This window comes from Schistocerca nitens, chromosome 4 (assembly GCF_023898315.1).
Source record: "Schistocerca nitens isolate TAMUIC-IGC-003100 chromosome 4, iqSchNite1.1, whole genome shotgun sequence".
Lineage (NCBI taxonomy): Eukaryota > Metazoa > Arthropoda > Insecta > Orthoptera > Acrididae > Schistocerca > Schistocerca nitens.
Window position 1 is genome coordinate 862,645,379 of NC_064617.1, and position 16,605 is coordinate 862,661,983.

Consider the following 16,605-nt stretch of genomic DNA (forward strand, 5'->3'; position numbering starts at 1 on the left):
AACTTCTGTTCTGCTCGATGATTTACCGTCTATCACTAGGAACTGTGACCTCTCTGAGAGGAAATCACGAATCCAGTCACACAACTGAGACGAAACTCCATATGCACCCAATTTGATTAATAATCGCTTGTGAGGAACGGTATCAAAAGCCTTCTGGAAATCTAGGAATATGGAATCGATCTGAGATTCCTTGTCGGCAGACTCACTACTTCATGGGAATAAAGAACTAGCTGCGTTGCACAATAACGATATTTTCTGAATCTGTGTTGGTTGTGTATCAATTAGTCATTTTCTTCAAGGTGATTCATTATGTTCGAGTTCAGTATATGCTCCAAAATGCTACTGAAAATTGAGGTCAGTGATACGGGTCTGTAATTCAATGGGTTACTCCTATTTCCTTTCTTGAGTATTTTTGTGACCTGCGCTACTTTCCAGTCTTTAGGAACAGACCTTCCGTCAAGTGAGCGGTTGTATATGATTGCTAAGAATGGCGCTATTGTGTCTGCATACTCTGAAAGGAACCTGATTGGTATACCATCTGGACCGGAAGACTTGCCTTTCTTAAGTGATTTGAGTTGTTTCGCAACACCTAAGATATCTACTTTTATGTCACACATGCTAACAGCTGTTCTGGCTTAGAATTCTGGAATATTTACTTGGTCTTCTTTAGTGAAGGAATTACGGAAAACTGTACTTAGTAACTCCGTTTTAGTGGCACCATCATCGGTTACATTTCCATCGCTATCACGCAGTGACGGTATTGACTGTGTTGACGGTATTAACGTTGATGACTGGTCAGTTCAAAGATGTAGGTCATTACGCTCATGCAACATTATGCCTCCCCTCACCATTACAACTGGACCAGTAAAACGATCATGTTCGATAATGTTGGACATACCTTGATATGGCGGTAGATGGCACTCAGGGACATTGTCCAACATGGTCATGTTATGATGTGGGGAAGCAAGTGTTGCATGAGCGTGGCTGATCTCCAAATCTTTGAACACGGTAGATTCACCGGTGGACATTGTTGTAAAACTATACTGATTCCCCATGTGCGTCTTTCCAGACGTGGATTCGGACCTGACCTCATTTTTATGGATCACAATGCGCGACAGCGTCAAATAGCTCAGGAGGAACAGTTCTTGGAATGAGAGGATATTGGACGAATTGACTAGATTGCCCGTTCCCGCGACTTAAATCCTATAGATAACGTATGGGATGTGTTTGGCTCCCCAATTAGAGCCCGTTTACATGCAACGACGACCATCCAACTGTTGCAAACAGCACCGGTGGCGGAATGGAACGGCCTACCACATGAACTCCTTACTGACTTTGTGGACAGTATGGGAGCACACGGCTGAGCTTCCATTGCGGTCCGTGGTGGTCACACGTCCTATCATGAGCCACGTCTCGCCTAACGTCCCACCGAGTAAGGTGGCGCAGTGGTTAGCCCACTGGACTCCCATTCGGAAGGACGACGACTCAAACCCGCGTCCGGCCATCCTGATTTAGGTTTTCCGTGATTTTCCTGAATCTCTCCAGGCAAATAGCGGGATGCTTCCTTTGAAAGGGCACATCCAATTTCCTTCCTCATCCTTTACAAAATCCGAGCTTGTGCTCCAATGATCTCGATGTCAGCGGGACGTTAAACCCAATCTTCCTTCCTTCTTCCTTCCTCCTAACGTCCAGTATCATAAATAGCGGTGACTTCTGCGTAGTTACTGTCTTTCAATAAAAGCGTCATTTCTGTTCGTCTTAATTACGTTACCTCCTGTACTAAATTGTAGCAGTTCTATGTATGGTCCAAGTTTCATTGAACTATGTCAGTCGGCAATGACACATCATGTGAAAATTACTGTCGTCCTCAAGTCTTGCACAGCAGTGTATAATCACATGGCAAATAATAGTAATAATAATAAATTCAAGCATACTTCCATTCAGTAAATATTACTAATCATGCATAGGAAGCACCGCTACTACAGTAAATTATACTGTGTAGCTGATGCAGTCTACTATGTTATTGCAACAACTAAGAGATTATCGTGAAGCGTCTTCATTCCAGTTGAACTTCCATGCTTCAAGTAATGACCAACAGTGATTTATGATATTGTTGATGTTGTTGCGGTCTTCAGTCAAAAGACGAGTTTGACGCAGCCCTCCATACTACCCTATCCTGTGCAAGGCTCTTCATCTCCAACTATCTACTGCAACCTACATCCTTTTGCATCTGCTTACTGTATTCATCGCTTCGTCTTCCTCTACGATTTTAACCCCCCACGCTTCCCTCTAATACTAAATTGATGATCCTTTGAGGCCTCAGAATGTGTCCTACCAACCGATCCCGTCTTCTACTCAAGTTGTACCACAAATTTCTCTTCTCCCCAATTCTATTGAGTACCTCCTCATTAATTACGCGATCTACTCATCTAATCTTCAGCATTCTTCTGCAGCACCTAATTTCAAATGCTTCTATTCTCTTCCTGTATAAACGTTTATCGCCCACGTTTCACTTTCATACATGGCTACATTCGATACAAATGCTTTCACAAAGGACTTTCTGAAACATAAATCTAAACTCGATGTTAACAAATTTTTCTTCTTCAGAAACCTTTTTGTTGCCATTGCCAGTCTACTTTTTATATCGTCCCTAATTCGACCATCATCGGTTATTTTGCTTCTCAAATAGCAAAATTCATCTACTACTTTAAGTGCCTCATTTCCTAATCTAATTCCCCCAACATCAACTGATTTAATTCGGCTACATTCCATTATCCTCGTTTTGCTTTTGTTGATGTTCATCTTATATCCTCCTTTTAGCACACTGTCCATTCCGTTCAACTGCTCTTCCAAGTCCTTTCTGTCTCTCACAGACTGATGATGATCGGTTCTATTAATATAGAAGCAAGTTCGTTAAATGTCTTTGAATCAAACCTTGTCGAAAGAAGTATGGAAATAGTTATTGAAAAGCTGCACTTCACAGCGCGATGTCTAGCTTAACTGTACTGTTCCCGTGGGCGTTGTAATTTTAGTGTTGTCTCTGTGGCACGTTTACATCTTGTCATATAGGGCAATTAATTTCTTCTTGTCTCCTTAATGCTCATATATTGCCTCTGCAATTAAGACAGGCCGTGCTTTCCTTCCAGATATGACATTTTCTTTCAATACATTCCAAGCACACACATCGCCACATTGGCAGCCAGCCACAGACCACTATTAACACTGCTTTTTCCATTTACAGTCGCTCCCGTCAGCCACCGCGCCGAATGTCAACTTAGTTTGTGCGAGTACTACTACTACTCGATGAACTAAGCGTTTTTCTAACCATTGCAGTTCTCTTGCAGACGTTAAACAAGTTTATATGCTTTTGCTTTCTTCACTACACATTCTAGTATTTCGTGACTGTTCAGTTTTATCACAATCTAACATATACAGCTGCGACACTCACTACTCTGAAAACTGTTACCATCTTACAGTTGATGCGACACTAGCACCTCAAGCGACGAGAAAGCATCCGTATTGCATTCCATACACATCACCTATGTTCCATATTCACTGTTATTCATGTTTTTGAGTAGTTATACGACACCTTTCTGCAAAAGGTCAGGTCGTCTGCTGTTTACTAGCAATTTTGTTGTTGTTATAGAACATGACATTCTCCAGTAAATATCTGTAGGTTACAAGAAAATCGTAAATAATCTGTTCCTGTAATGTAGCGGTTCACACGTCATACGGTTGTCACGAAACCTAAAAAAAGGTAAGTGTGGTGTCTTTTTCTGCTTGTTGCTACAATTTATTGCGCTACAGACGCTCCCGTTTGTAAAAACCATCCTACAGACCAATATAAACAATTACGATTCGCTTTCGCTTTCACAAGATCTCGTCGAACTCAAAGAGTATAACTTCCAGGCCGCTTGGCGCGCTGCAGCCGCAGCTGGTAACAAAAACGAGATGGAGTGACGACACCGTTATGTCATTTTTATACAGAATGCAGCGAGACACAGACTACTACTCAACGCTTTTACGTGAAATAAGATCTTTGTACAGTGTTCTTTTATAGACGTAATGAAATTATTTGCACATTTTTCTTTGTCTCACTAGACATTTTATTGTTTTTGTATTGTTTAACTTTTGGAAAAATGTATCATAAAAATAACGAAATCTGCAATTACAGCTTTTCTTAGAAAGGAAATGAAAACATTTATACAAAGAGTTCGCTACGCCACCAACAGATGGCACGGTCAGTTAGGGTTATAGAACGCATGAGTAGATACTGAAATATGTCAGAAAACTATTTAAAGTTTGCTAGACCGAAAGGAAAAAAAAATTCATCCGGTATCATAAGACTGCAGCGTCCGTGTGAATGAAGATTGAAATTTTAACTTACCCACGAGACTAAAAAGTTTTTACTTTCTGAAGAAGCATCGAATTTTACATGCGTTCACATAGAACCTTGCGAACCTTTTAAAATTATTTTTAGTGTCGATGTTATGATTTACTTTCCAGAAATGTTCAGCGTGTCCTCCAGCCGACGCACGACAAAAGCCCAGACGACAGTCAAACTGCTGCGACCACGTTTGTGGGCATCTCTGCGTTGTTATGCAGCACAACAGTTGTTGAGAGGGGATGCAAACAGGCGGACTCTTGCACAAATCCCCGCGAAAAAGAAATAACACATCACAGGTTCGGGCGACCTTGGAGGTGAAGTGGAGCGATGCGAGATTTGCACGCCTCAACGGCCGATGGATCGTTGAGGCAGCTCAATGTTAAGAAATGATCTCACATGCAAGTAATAGTCCGGTGGTGCCACATACTTTTGGAAAATGACAATTTCCGGATTGTATTTGCAGTTATGGAAAAAGCAAAGTCTCCAACACAACTTAGTACTGGTTGCTGTAAGCATCGTTTCTGCGAAGAGGAACGGTGTATAAGTATTTCCTTGGCAAACGGCAAAAAACACATGAGTCAATTAGATAGTTCCATTGATTCGTAGATAAAATTCACGATAAACGTTATGATGCGGAACTGCTACATGCTGGATACTTAGTTTCTTGTTACTAATTATATCTATTCAATAATTCCTATAGAAGGAGCTGTTAAGGAGAAACATATTTCATCTACACTTGAGAACATTTCGGTTATCTGTCAAACATTTTATTTCCATGGGTAGATTGTCAAAGAGTTTTATTGCTCCATATTGCAGTGTCTACAAGGGAGATGTACCTGAGGGCAATGTTATGGAAAGGGAAGAGGACGTAGAGGGCGCTGAGAAGGGAGATATAATGATGCATGAAGAATTTGACAAAGTACTGAAATATTTAAGTCCAAACAAGGCCCCGGGGGTGGAAAGCTACTGATAGCTTTTGGGAGAGCCAGACATGACAAAATTCTTCCATCTGGTGAGCAAGATGTATGAGAAAGGCGAAATAGCCTCAGTCTTCAAGAAGAATATAATATTCAAAATTCCAAAGAAATCAGGTGCTGACAAGTGTTAAGCTTACCAAACTCATAGTTTAATAAGTCACGGCTGCAAAATTCTAACACAAATCCTTTACAGAAGAATAGAGAAACTGGTAGAGGCCGACCTCCGGGACGATCAGTTTGGATTCGGTAGAAATGTAGGAACATACGAGGCAATACTGACCCTACGACTGCTCTTAGAAGATAGGTTAAGGAAAGACAAACCAATATTTATAGCATTTGTAGACTTAGAGAAACCTTTTGACAATGTTGACTGGAATAAACTATTTCAAATTCTAAAGGTGGCAGGGGTAAAATACAACGAGCGGAAGGGTATTTACAATTTGTACAGAAATCAGATGGCAGTTATACGAGACGAGGGGCATCAAGGGGAAACAGTGGTTGAGAAGGGAGTGATACGGTGTTGATGTTGATGTTTGGTTGGTGAGGCGCTCAACTGCGCGGTCATCAGCGCCCGTACAAAGTCCCACATTCTACACAGTCCAATGTTGCCACTGTCACTAATGATAATGATGCGGATGATGAAGTGATGAGGACAACACAAATACCCAGTCCCCGGGCAGAGAAAATCCCCAACACGGCTGGGAATCGAACCCGGAGATCCGTGATCCACAGGCAGCAACGATAGCCACTACACGACGAGCTGCGTACAGAGTGATACGGTGTTGTAGCCTATCACAGACGTTATTCAATCTGTATTGAGCAAGCAGTAAAGGAAACGGAAGAAAAATTTGGAGTAGAAATTAGAGTCCAGGGGGAAAAAATAAGAAAAAAACTTTGATGTTTGCCGATGACTTTGTTATTCTATCAGAGACAGCAAAGGACTTGGAAGAGAACGGAATGGATAGTATCTTGAAAGGACGATATAAAATGAACACCAACAAAAGCAAAACGAAAAAATGGTTCAAATGGCTCTCAGCACTATGGGACTTAACTTCTGAGGTCATCAGTCCCGTAGACTTAGAACAACTTAAACCTAGCTAACCTAAGGACATCACAAACATCCATGCCCGAGGCAGGATTCGAACCGGTGACCGTTGCGGTCGCGCGGTTTCGGACTGTAGCGCCTAGAACCGCTCGGCCTCCCCAGCCGGCAAGCAAAATGAGGTAAATGGAATGTAGTCGAATTAAATCACGCGATGCCGAGGGAATGAGATTAGGAAATAAGACACTTACAGTAGTAAACGAGTTTTGCTATTTGGGAAGTAAAGTAACTGAAGACGGTCGAAGTAGGGAGGATATAAAATGTAGACTGGCGATGGCAAGGAAAGCATTTCTGAATAAGAGAAATTTTTAAACGTCGAATATAGATTTAAGTGTCAGGAAGTCCTCTCTGAAAGTACTTGTATAGGGTGTAGCCATGTATGGAAGTGAAACATGGACGATAAACAGTTTAGACAAGAAGAAAACAGAAGCTTTTGAAATGTGGTGCTATATAAGAATGCTGAAGATTAGATGGTTAGATTACGTAAGTAATGAGGAGGTACTGAATATAATTGGGGAGAAGAGTAATTTGTTTTACAACCTGACTAAGAGAAGGGATCGGTTGGTAGGACACATTCTGAGGCATCAAGGGATCACCAATTTAGTACTGGAGGGAAGTGTGAGTGGTAAAAATCGGAGACGAAGAGATGAATACAGTAAGCAGATAACAGCGTGTGTGGACTCCATACACAATTCTGATTAGTTTCTTTTGTGCAATGAATAATTTTTGTCTAAACGAGATGTTCCCCCAGAATTATCGCATAAGATATCAGTAAATCAAAATATTCAAAATGTGTTAACTTACTCACTTCTGTTATCATCAGTATGCACACCTAAGTACTTGCAATTTTCTACCCTCTTCGTTACTTCTTGATTATATGATAGGTTAATAGGAAATGAGATATTTTTGATAGTACAAGAGATAGTGAACCGCGTTTTTTCAAAGTTTAAAACTAGTCCATAAGTAACTTTCACAAAAACATCACTTACTAATTTCGCTGTTGATTCTTCTTTGCTCGGCTTCACATCTGTGGAGTCACTCATGTGCAAAAAGGACTAATTCTTCCTTCTGCTTCAAATAAAATGGCAGATCATTAATATAAAAAGTAGCTTGCCTGTGATCGAACCCTGCGAGAGTATCACTGTAATTTCTCCCCTCGCAGATAATGCGGCGTCCCTCATTGTATTATTCGAACAGCCTGGGATAACTTCCTGCATCCTGTTTCTCAAATAAGAACTAAACTCGCCATTTCCTGCACTATGAATTCTATAAAAACTTCTCTAATAGAATAATATGGTTGATACAATCAGATGCTTTCGGTAAGTCGCAGAAGATCCCAGATGGCAATATTTTCTCATTTAAAGATTTTATTACGTGATCAGTAAATGTGTAAATAGCGGACTCAGCAGAACGGCCCTTTTGAAATTCAAACTGTGATTGGCTATGTATCCTGTGACTACATAGGTGAGTGACAGCCCTGGAGAATATTATCGTCAAAATTTTTTGACAATGTGAGGAGTGACACTGGACGGCAGTTATTAATATCTGTGGAGTCACTCTTTTTATAGAGAGGTCTAACAGTGACATATTTCGAACTTTCTCAGAAAACACCCTCCTTTGGAGATTCTCCCTCGTGCTTAATCATTGTATGTTGTTGATGTGTTTCCCCATACTCATACACTATGTGATCAAAAGTATCCAGACACCTGGCTGAAAATGTCTTACAAGTTCGTGGCGCACTCCATCAGTAACGCTGGAATTCAATATGGTGCTGCTCCACCCTTCGCCTTGATGAAAACTTCTACTCTCGCAGGCATACGTTCAATCAGGTGCTGGAAGGTTTCTTGGGGAATGGCAGCCCATTCTTCACGAAGTGCTGCACTGAGGAAAGGTATCGATGTCGGTCGGTGAGGCCTGGCACAAAGTCGGCGTTCCAAAACACCCAAAGGTGTTCTATAGGATTCAGGTCAGGACTCTGTACAGGCCAGTCCATTACAGGGATGTTACTGTCATGTAACCACTCCGCCACAGGCCGTGCATTGTGAACAATAGCTCGATCGTGTTGAAAGATGCAATCGCCATCCCCGAATTGCTCTTCAACAATGGGAAGCAAGAAGGTGCCTAAAACATCAGTATAGGCTAGTGCTGTGATAGTGCCATGCAAAACAACAAGGGGTGCAAGCCTCCTCCATGAAAAACACGACCACACCGTAACACCACCGCCTCCGAATTTTAGTGTTGGCACTACAGACGCTGGCAGATGACGTTCACCGGGCATACGCCATGTCCACACCCTGCCATCGGATCGCCACATTGAGTACCGTGATCCGTCACTTCACACAACGTTTTTCCACTGTTCAGTCGTCCAATGTTTATGCTTCTTACACCAAGCGAGACGTCGTTTGGCATTTACAAGCGTGATGTGTGGTTTATGAGCAGCCGCTCGACCATGAAATACAAGTTTTCTCACCTCCCGCCTATCTGACATAGTTCTTGCAGTGGATCCTGAAGCAGTTTCAAATTTCTGACTGATGATCTTGATAGATGTCTGTCTATTACACATTACGACCCTCTTCAAATGTCGGCGGCCTCTGTCAGTCAACAGACAAGGTTGGCCTGTACGCTTTTGTGCTGTACGTGTCCTTTCACGTTTGCACTTCACTAACACCTCGGAAACAGTGGACCTATGTCTAGTATTGTGGAAATCTCGCGTACAGACGTATGACACAAGAGACACCCAATCACCTGACCACGTTCGAAGTCCGTGAGTTCCACGGACGGCTGGTCCTGGCGGAGGTTCGAGTCTTCCCTCGAGCATGGGTGTGTGTGTTTGTCCTTAGGATAATTTAGGTTAAGTAGTGTGTAAGCTTAGGGACTGATGACTTTAGCAGTTAAGTCCCATCAGATTTCACACACATTTGAACAAGTTCTGCGGAGCGCCCCATTCTGCTCTCTCACGATGTCTAATTACTACTGAGGTCGCTGATATGGAATACCTGTCAGCAGGTGGCAGAACAACGCACTTAATATGAAAAACGTATGTCTTTGGGGTTGTCCGGATACTTTTGATCACAGAGTGTATCATGCGTGCCTTCACCTTCCTTTTCCCGCTCGATGTTTGGCCCCCACGCACGGCCCTTGATTTCAGTGGACCTAACCTCCGTTTGTGTCTCCATTCACACCACTGTGTAGAAACACCGCTGATATCTTTCTGTTCCCATATGGTCATCAGTTAATCCGTACTGTGTTTCTGATTGTGCTGTCCATTTACAGACAGATAATTAGAGGGGGAAGATCAGTTCAGTCATTCACCACACACTCACTAAGGGATACTGCTTCAATAAACACGCACAAGCGAAACTTTTAAAAGAAATAATCGTATTTTTATGTACTGGGTGCTTATATAATGAAGTGTCAAAGAAACTGGTATAGGCATGCGTGTTCAAATACAGAGATATGTAATTAGGCAGAATACGACGCTGCAGTCGGCAACGCCTATATAAGACAACAGGTGTCTGGTGCAGTTGTTAGATCGGTTACTGCTGCTGCAATGGCAGGTTATCAAGATTTAAGAGGGTTTAAACGTGGTTTTATAGACGGCGCACGAGCGATGGAACACAGTATCTCCGAGGTAGCGATGAACTGGGGATTTTCCCGTGCGACCATTTCACGAGTGTACCGTGAATATCAGGAATCCGGTAAAACATCAAATCTCCGACAACGCTTCGGCCAGAATATGAGCCTGCAAGAACGGGACCGACGACAACTGAAGATCGTTCAGCGTGACAGAAGAGCAGCCGGCCGCTGTGGCCGAGTGGTTATAGGTGCTTCAGTCCGGGACTGCGCTGCTGCTACGGTCGCAGGTTCGAATTCTGCCTCGGGCATGGATGTGTGTGGTGTCCTTAGCGTAGTTAGGTTTAAGTAGTTCTAAGTCTAGGGGGCTGATGACATCAGAGGTTAAGTCCCATAGTGCTCAGAGCCATTTGAACAGAAGTGCACCCCTTCTGCAAATTGCTGCAGATTTCATTGCTGGGCCATCAGCAAGTGTCAGCGTGCGAACCATTCAACGAAACATCATCGATATGGACTTTCGGAGCCGAAGGTCCACTCGTGTACCCTTGATGACTGCGCGACACAAAGCTTTACGCATCGCCTACGCCCGTCAACACCGACTCTGGACTGTTGATGACTGGAAACGTGTTGCCTGGTCGGACGAGTCTCGTTTCAAATTGTATCCAGCGGATGAACTTTTACGGGTATGGAACCCACGGTCCCTGCATGTCAGCAGGGGACTGTTCAAGCAGGTGGAGGCTCTGTAATGTTATTGGGCGTGTGCAGTTTAGAGTGATATGGAATTCCTGATACGTCTAGATACGACTCAGGTGACACGTACTTAAGCATCCTGTCTGACCAACTGCATCTATTCACGTCCGTTGTGCATTCCGACGGACTTGAACAATTCCAGCAGGACAGTGCGACACCCCACAAGTTCAGTATTGCTACAGAGTGGCTCCAGGAACAATCTTCTGAGTTTAAGCACTTCCGCTGGCCACCAAACTCCCAGACATGAACATTATTGAGCATATCTGGGATGCTTTTCAATGTGCTGTTCAGAAGAGGTCTCCACCCCCTCGTACTCTTACGGCTTTACGGACAGTCCTGCAGGATTAATGGCGTCAGTTCCCTCCAGCACTACTTCAGACATTAGTCGACTCCATGCCACGTCATGTTGCGGCACTTCTGCGTGCTCGCCGGGGCGCTGCATGATATTAGGCAGGTGTACCAGTTTCTTTGGCTCTTCACTGTATAACGTCCAGTCACGTTAATGTGGCGATCGCCTATGCTCGACGTCAACATAGAATAACCACTCACAGAAGGCAGGTTGCTGTACTAGCAGGGTATATACACTAGGGGCCATTAAAATTGTTACACCACGAAAATGACGTGCTACAGATGCGAAATTTAATCGACAGGAAGAAGATGCTGTGATATGCAAATGATTGTTTTTCAGAGTATTGACCCAAGTTTGGCGCCGGTGGCGACAGCTACAACGTGCTGACATGAGGGAAATTTCCAACCGATTTCTCATACACAAACAGCAGTTGACCGGCGTTGCCTGGTGGAACGTTGTTCTGATGTCTCGTATAAGGACGAGAAATGCGTACCATCACGTTTCCGACTTTGATAAAGGTCGGATTGTAGCCTATCGCGATTGCGGTTTATCGTATCGCGACATTGCTGCTCGCGTTGGTCAAAATCCAATGACTGTTAGCAGAATATGGAATCGGTGGGTTCAGGACGGTAATACGGAACGCCGTGCTGGATATGAACGGCCTCGTATCACTAGCAGTCGAGATGACAGGCATCGTATCCGCATGGCTGTAACGGATCGTGCAGCCACGTCTCGATCCCTGAGTAAACAGATGGGGACGTTTGCAAGACAACAACCATCCGCACGAACAGTTCGACGACGTTTGCAGCAGCATGGACTATCAGCTCGGAGACCATGGCTGGGGTTACCCTTGACGCTGCATCACAGACAGGAGCGCCTGCGATGGTGTACTCAACGACGAACTTGGGTGCACGAATGGCAAAAGGTCATTTTTTACAGCATCATGATGACCGCATCCGTGTTTGGCGACATCGCGGTGAACGCACATTGGAAGCGAGTATTCGTCATCGCCATACTGGCGTTTCACCCGGCGTGAGGTATGGGGTGCCATTGCTTACACGTTTCGGTCACCTCTTGTTCGCACTGACGGCACTTTGAACAGTGGACGTTACATTTCGGACGTGTTACGACCCGTGGCTCTACCCTTCATTCGATCCTTGCGAAACCCTACATTTCAGCATGATAATGCACGAGCGTATGTTGCAGGTCCTGTACGGGCCTTTCTGGATACAGTAAATGTTCGACTGCTGCCCTGGCCTGGACATTCTCCAGATCTCTCACCAACTGAAAACGTCTGGTCAATGGTGGCCGAGCAACTGGCTCGTCACAATATTCCAGTCAGTATTCTTGATGAACTGTGGTATCGTGTTGAAGCTGTATAGACACCTGTACCTGTACACGTCATTCAAGCCCTGTTTGACTTAATGCCCAGGCGTGTGAAGGCCGTTATTACGGCCAGAGGTGGTTGTTCAGGGTACTAATTTCTCAGGAATTCTGCACCCAAATTGCGTGAAAATGTAATCACATGTCAGTTCTAGTATAATATATTTGTCCACCGAATACCCGTTTATGATCTGAATTTATTCTTGGTGTAGCAATTTTAATAGCCAGTAGTGTAAATCGTTTGGGGAGAAATGGAAAAAAGTGCAGTCGTTGTCATGGTGCAGAAACACAGCGATTTATCTTACGTCCAAAAGGTCATGATCATTGGATTTCGAGCGAATGGTGGAAGGATTTCCGAATCGTCTGAGTTTGTAAACTTTTCACCTGTCGCCGTGGTTAAAGTATGCTGCGCACGTCAAAATGGCGCTATCCGAAACAGGTTCAAAAAATGGCTCTGAGCACTATGGGACTCAACTGCTGAGGTCATTAGTCCCCTAGAACTTAGAACTAATTAAACCTAACTAACCTAAGGACATCACAAACATCCATGCCCGAGGCAGGAATCGAACCTGCGACCGTTGCGGTCTTGCGGTTCCAGACTGCAGCGCCTTTAACCGCACGGCCACTTCGGCCGGCCCGAAACAGGTGCCAAGGCGACTGTGGTGAATCATGGGCCATAGATCACAGGGGTGAACGACGGCTGCGGAGACGTTTACGCGTGAACAGACGTACAACTGTTGAGAATCTGACCGCCGAGATGAACTAAAGGCCTGTCAGTAGCGTCTCCTCAACGAATATTCAGCGAACGTTGCTGCGTGTGTGCCTCTGCGGCAAGCGCTTGGTTCGTGCATCCACGCCGACTTCTCTTCGTCGGTGAGGAAGGTTGGAATTTGCACGTCAATACCACAACGGACGTCTGCTGTGTGGCGCCAGGCAGCGTTTACAGATGACTCACATTTTACGCTCCAACGGACAGATGGACGTTGGCGTGTACAGCACGAAACGTCTGAAAGCAAACACCCTGCAACAAGCGCCGGAAGGATCCAAGTTGGAAGAAGGAGCGTTATGGTGTAGGTAATGTTTTCCTTGAATTCGCTGGGTTATCTCGTCATTCTGGAAGGCACATTGGATCAACACATGTATTTATCTATGCTTGGGGACCATGTCTATTCCCGTCCGATAACAGAAGTTAAGCTCTGTCGGGCTGGGCTAGCACTTGGATGGCTGACTATCCGGTCTGCCGTGCGCTGTTGGTAAGCGGAATGCACTCAACCCTTGTGAGGCAAACTGAGGAGCTACTTGATCGAGAAGTAGCGGAAACTGACGTACGGCTGGGAGAGCGGTGTGCTGACCACATGCTTCTCCATATTGGCATCCAGTGACGCCTGTGGGCTGAGGATGACACGGCGACCGGTCGGTACCCTTGGGCCTTCATGGCCTGTTCGGGCGGAGTTTCGTTTTTAGTTTAAATTAGGGACCATGTCTACCTCTATGTGAAGTTTGTTTTTTCTCGACATGATAGCACCTACCAGCAGGACAACGCAACGTGTCACACACCTCTCCCTGTACATGCGTGATTCACAGGATTTAAACCTAGTGGAGAATCTGTGTTTCCACCTATAACGTGTTGTTCGCGCGATGGACCCTCAATCGAGAAAGTCGTAGTGCAGCTGTCCAGGACATCGGAGTCAGAGTGGTTCCACTTCCCTGTCGGTACCTTCCAGAACCTCACTCACATTCTTCCTACGCGTCTACAGCGGTCCGTGGTGCAAAATGTAGTTATTCAGGCTTCTGAAAGGCGGCCACATTAATGTGACTGGAAAGTGTAATTAAGCTTTCGCTACTTGAGCCAGTGCAGACGGAAAACTATTTACGGTACTGGTAGCCGTCTTTATAGGAGTGACCTCCGCGTCGCAGGATTTGCCTTGTTGGTAGCGTCAGTGTCACGACTTACCGTTAGGCGTCGATAGTGGTACGGCAACACACAGTGTGGTTGAAACACAAGCATCAGTGCGCATCGCAGTTGCTGACAGTCAACGTGGATCAGCACAAGGTGAGAAGGTGTTTTAGCAAAACAACAGCAGTAGTGCTGCTGCCCTTTGCGAATATCGACGTATTAAAGAATACGGAGAGATCCTCTTTCCGCACATGAGTCGAAAGTTCGAATTAAGTGGCCAATGAAAAAAATGAAACGAAATGTCGTGTGGCGAGGACCTCCCGGCGGGCGGACCCGATCACTTGGTGCAAGTCTTTTGAGATGAGGCCACTTCGATGACTTGCGCGTCGAAGAGGATGAAGACGACACAAACATCCAGAAAAATCTCCAACCGAGCCGGGAATCGAACCCCGGCATGACAAGCCGGCGCGCTGCCCACTCAGCTACGGCGGTGAACAAGTGGCCAGTTCTGCCACAAGTTCTTGAAGGAGTCATTGTTGGCGTGGCTGAGAATGCTGAACGCAATGTGCGATCTTCGAGCAGTGCACCGGCTGTGGCACGGTAGCTGAACATTCCACGATCCGCCTTAAGAAAAGTGCTGCAACCAGTTGCTAAATGGTATCTCTAGCGCGGTTCCAGGCTGTCGTGGATGCAGGTGGTCTTGAAATTGAGCCACGTTGGTTACCTGGAACGTAAACATGGTACGCAATTAGCAAATATTACCCTCTCATTTGGAAACTAAGATATGTTTCTTTCAATGCTTTATTCGTTATTTCTCTTCCGCATGTCGTTACATATGTTTCCCTCTGAAGTAGGAACAACTTAATTACAATCACATTATGCACCAAAAAGCTGTCAAAATATTTACCAGAATGAAAAATGTGAAACGTCCCCTTAGAAAAATTATGAATGACTATGCTGTTAAACTTCTACGTTATTTGATTTTCAAGCAGCTGAGCAAAGCTCAACGTACTTAAACAGTTTTCTCTTTATTTATTCTGATCATCACTAAACTGACACACAATATTTTTAGCGCAACGCAATCTGACTTCCAATAATCCGTACAAAAGAATGGCCCTGACTAACAATAACCTATACCTTTCATGAATCACTTAGATCACAAAAATCTTCGTTACTCGAACTACTGCAATACAGCGAGCGCCAATACTGCCAGCTAAATAAAAGATTCTAACTACTGAAGGCACTGACTACTGATAGGCATAGTCAGCAAATGAAAGATTTTGATAGAGAACAAACAATGTATTTACCTTAATAATGTTCAAAAGTCATCTCATATATATATATATATATATATATATATATATATATATATATATATATATGACATCCATCTTTACAAATTTCCCTTTTCTGGCGGACACACGTCCAGATTGTCCTCCACATCCACCACTGCTGGCGGCTCACATCCAACTGCCCAACGCTACGTGCTGTTCACATCCAACTGCCCAACAACACAAGCGAATATTCCAACGATGAGTCCAACCAGCCACAGACTGCACACAGCACAGTCAGTGATTTTCATACAGAGCGCTACGTGGCGTTACCAACATAAAAACCTAAACAGCCTACTTACAAATGTTCCTATCATACCACAAGAAAGGCGAGTATGCTTTGGGCAGGGTTAGCGGTCTAAAAGAAGGGAACTAGCTTTTCGACTTATCTGGCACCTTCAAAGATATTTAAATCAAAACATCTTGACATAAACGCCCTGTTTTACTTGTTAGTATTAGTAGCCATGTCATGTGATGTACCGTAATACATCGTGTCACGTAAAGTAACACGACACATGATGTCGTGTCGTACAACACGCCGCATGCCATCATGTCATCCAACGTGGCATTTATCACGTCGTGCAAAAATTGCTCTGAGCACTATGGGACTTAACTTCTAAGGTCATCAGTCCCCTAGAACTTAGAACTACTGAAACCTAACTAACCTAAGGACATCACACACATCCATGCCCGAGGCAGGATTCTAACCTGCGACAGCAGCGGCCGCGCGGTTCCAGATCGTAACGCCTAGAACCGCTCGGCCACACCGGCTGGCACGTCGTGCAATATGACACTGTGAGGTCTTGCGCATTAGTCGCTAACAGGGTGCCTAAGGGATGCAGCGTTCTCGGAATGC

General features: G+C 44.5%; 1 protein-coding gene across 1 annotated transcript in view; it reads left to right on the top strand.

The window, feature by feature from the left end:
- The window catches only part of LOC126251893 (uncharacterized), a 586,892-nt gene that overhangs the window by 30,790 nt on the left and 539,497 nt on the right, over positions 1 to 16,605 (top strand). The gene's annotated exons all lie outside the window — the stretch shown is intronic.